Here is a 4,499-nt window from a genome sequence, read left to right on the forward strand (position 1 = left end):
TGTTCTTGCCTGGAGAATCCCAGGGACGGTGGAGCCTGGTGGGCTGCCCTCTATGGGGTCGCACAGAGTCGGACACGACTGAAGCGATTTAGCAGCAGTAGCAGCAGCAGCAACAGATATTGAGATATTCAAAACGTTATTCGGTGGCTAAGTCATGTTCGACTCTGCAACCCCATGGACTGTAGCAGGCCAGTCTTTCTTCCCTGTCTTCATTATCTCCTGGAGTTTGCTCAAACTTATGTCCACCAAGTCAGTGATGCTGTCTAACCATCTCATCCTCTGCCACTCTCTTCTCTTTTGCCTTTAATCTTTCTTATACATTCAAAATATATAACTATTAATTTTAGTATTAAGTAGTGTGTAAGGCCCATAAAGATAGAAATGTGATTTTTATGTTACCGAAAATTTCCATCCAAAAAAAGATGGAAAAATGGATTCTTTTTACACTTGCTTACCCCTTCAATTTTTCCAAGTCATGTCACATTTTAGTTCGCCTTGTCTTATCATGCTGTCTAAATAGCTTTTTGTTTCTTTTATTCTAATGGATAGAATAGCCTACATGTACTTTTTACATGTCTAAGATCATCCAGATTATTAAACATATTTTGAATCAATGTTCTCTAGTCACTATCTCCTGTCTCCCCTGTTCTAATTTGAGCCAACTGCTTTCCAGGCCTAATTAACAGCTGATAACTTGAAATGTCTTTCCATTTTATTCCTCAGACAGTTCTGCTCATTGCATTCAGTTTTCTTTTTCTATATTCCCAAGTTATTCCAGGAGGAGGACATAGGAGAAAATTTCTGAGTCATTGGATAACTTACTTTGCCTTAATTCTGAAGTAACAGTTTGCTGGCTATTAAATGAGGCTCAAACAATTTTCCCTGAGAACTTTGAAGTCTTGCTTCACTGTCTTCTAGCATCAATAATATTAATGTAAAGTATGATGACAGTCTTCTAGGGCATTTTTTTTGTATTTTTTACTTTGTGTGGCTTTTTTTTTTTTTTTTTTTTGGTAGATACCTGGTAATTCTCTCCACAACCTTTATATTAGGAATTTCAGATTTTCAACAGACTAGTGCTCAGCACTTGGTGAGTATTTTCCATCTGAAAATCTTTTTTTTTTTTAGTTCAGGGAAATTCTCTTTTCTAATTTATTTCATTACTCATTTTTGTTCTCTGAGTGTGGATTAGTTACATATTAATAAGTTTCTAGATCTATCTGCCATTTCAGCTCTTGGATATTTTCCTTTTCAGTCATTCTGTACATTCTGAGCTATTTTCTCAACTTTATCTTCCAGATACTAATTTAGTTTTCAGTCAAACCAGTGATTCAATTCTACTGATTTTTTAAATGTATTTGGGGAATGTTTAATTTGTCGTGGCTTCTTTCCTGTTTTCTGCCTGCTCTTTTTTCACAGCAGCCTAATCTTCTGTGTGAATCCACTGTTGTCTCAGACCTCTCTGAAGATGCTAATTCAATTTTTTTTTTGTCATCTTCCTTTTGCGTTTCTCCTGTGGTCTGTCACTTTTCACACATCTTGATATTTCTCTTTTACCAAATATTTGATGATCCCTGATTGGTTAGTAATTTTTTTTTTAATAAAAAAGCATGCTGGCTGATTATTATAGGTAATTGGCAAAGTTATTCTTTGCAGTTTGGAAGGACAATTTACCCATGAAACTCATCACTGAATGGGGGACTAACTTTACATGTCTGTGTGTGAGGGGATCAGAGACAGGCTTCTTTTTAGGGTATGTGGACAGTCCAGCTGGTATCCTCATAACTATGAACGTGAGGAGGACTTCACCATGGGAAGTGAAATTCTTTGGTGGATTTCACTGCTAGGTGGGGTTGCCTTTCCTTCCGCCTCCTCTGAGTTGCAAGCAAAGGGCCCTAGTTATCTCAGGCTCTGTGCCAACATCTCCCTTGATATTTTATTTCAGTTCTGAGCAAACTCACCACCCTCCCCCCAACACACACACACCAAGGCAGCACTCGCTCAGGTGGAACTCTGTAGTGGGGTAGGCACAGACACAAGTGGTACCTTAGCGGGTATGAGATGGCTGGAGAAGGATAAGGTCTTAGAACTAAACTCACCCACTTGGGACAGAACTGATGAGGAAAGGTCTAACAGGGGTGCTAAGACATTGTATCTAATGGTTTGAAGAACTGAGAACCAAGGCAGTGGTGAGTTGAGGGAGAACAGCCTTTGGTCAAATCTGCATCCATGAGACTGACATGTGAGCCCAGGGGAGCTTCTAGAGACCACAAGAGACACAGAAGCAGCAAAATGGCCCCCAGGATGTCTGTCGGCAGGAAGCAGCCACCTCCACAAGGCAGGATCCAGATCCTGGACAGGGCTGACTCCAAATTCCAGAGAGGACCGATTCCTGGACAGAAAACCAGCATGTTGGGAGACGGGTATTCATGCACCAGGAGCTAATAGCTTCAGTTGTCAGAATTCGGACTGAAGATAGGGCTTAGGTGTTAGGAATAAGGATGAAGCTTGGGCCAGATCAACTACAAGAATGAAGATGTAGATTCTTAGACACTGGGGCTACTGAATTTCTTCCTGCTGACACTCAGAATTGGTCCTAGACTTACCTGATCAAGGTCAAGGGACCCTAGCCAGGGAAGAGGGAAAGCGAGGAAAGGAGAGGGGGTAGAAGGTAGAAGCTAAGAACCAGCTATAATCTGACACTATCACGTCACCTCAAGGGACTTATAATTTTCAGCATTTGTAAACAAGCCAACATATGCTAAATCCTACACAAAATGATAAAGATTATTTTGTACACCTGCCCCAATCCCCCATACATCATGCAAAAAATACACTGGGGCCCCAGGAAGACCTCGTCGCATCTTGTGACTCATTCTGGGTGCCCTCTGTGCACAGCCAGGCACTGGACTGTGACTCTGAGACTTCAGAGGGGAGGAATGTCTGCCGTGACCTTTGGCAACTCCTGTCCCATCAGGAAGAGAGACAGGTGAACAGATAGTTTTGGTCAGTGTGGGAAGGACCATACCAGAACTTGGGAAAGGGCTGGCTGCATAGATTGGGTTGCATGGCTGAGTGGAGTAAGGCAGGAGAGAGGAGGGAGAGACAAAGCAGGAGGGAGATACAGAGGGGAGACCCAACATGATGTGTTCTACAAACCACTGAAGTGTGAAGTGTTAGTTGCTCAGTTGTGTTCAAGTCCTTGTGACCCCATAAACTGCAGCCCACCAGGCTCCTCTGTCCATGGGATTCCCCAGGCAAGAATACTGGAGTGGGTTGACATTTGCTTCTTCGGGGGTCTCCCGACCCAGGGATCAAACCCAAGTTTGCTGCATTACAGGCAGATTCTTTACCATCTGATTCTTTACCACCAGGGAAGCCCTAAGGACTCCATTTTTCTGAAATACCCAAGGTAAGCATGAAATGGCCAGAAATCATAGGGTATGGCATCTGAGAGCCCTGGGTTCAAGTCCTTCCCTTCCCCGCATCATTTGTGGGAACTCGAATGTGCTACTTAATGTCTGTAAATCTCAGATTTCTCCTCTGAACATTGGGAGATTCAGGGGAAAAGAGCGAAGAATACCTCTAATACTTGGTAAAAAGTCTATGCTCCTAAGAGGATGAAGATAAGAATAAAGGACAATTCATGAAGAAGGTGACTGCTTGCTAAAATTATTTAACATTTATTGTTTCCTTTAAGATTAGTAAAGTTTTTAAACTTTTTATTTTATACTAGGGTATAGTTAACAATTTTGTGATAGCTATAGGTAGACAGCAAAGAGACTCAGCCATACAGTATTCAAAAATTTTAAGTTTCCTGAGATACATACACTTTTAATTGGAATTGATTAGACTCCATAGTAGGAAAATATCAAACTCTCCTTGTTCTGAGTTTCTTCCAAAAGTAATCATTATTTCATTTTTCTTTGTCCTCATAAAGACATATTTAGTAGGACCTACCATATATGGTTACTCTGACAAATCCCACATAAATTACATCATCAACATTCAAAGCACCCTTGCATAATGAGGTACAGTCAATTCTAATGAGCCATGCTAGTGGCTAATGGATGGAGAGACCATCTCTGCAATCTCCCGAAAGTTAGAGATTATGGTGATATGTTTCTCTTTGGCTTTGTAGAATTTTTTTTTTACCATATACTTGCAAATGAAAAAAGGAAACTAATTATCTGTGAATTTTTAAGAATTGAATCAAAATGATGAAAAAATACAATAAAAACACAACCTAGGAGGAGCCCAATGTTTGTGTGGCTTCCTTTGTATGCCTTCCTACTCAGAGATCTTCTCTTCTTTGACTCCCCACTGAAAACAGCAAGCATCTTTTCACCAGTCGGTAAAAATACTGAGTACAGAGGATAAGCTATAGAGAGAATCTTCTGCTGAGTCACGACTTGGCTGAAATTTATGAGGGATTTCTTTTCACTACACTGGACGACTGATTCTCTGCAGCCAGGCATCAGCTTCTGCACTGGCCGAGG

This window comes from Budorcas taxicolor, chromosome 9 (genome assembly GCF_023091745.1).
Source record: "Budorcas taxicolor isolate Tak-1 chromosome 9, Takin1.1, whole genome shotgun sequence".
Lineage (NCBI taxonomy): Eukaryota > Metazoa > Chordata > Mammalia > Artiodactyla > Bovidae > Budorcas > Budorcas taxicolor.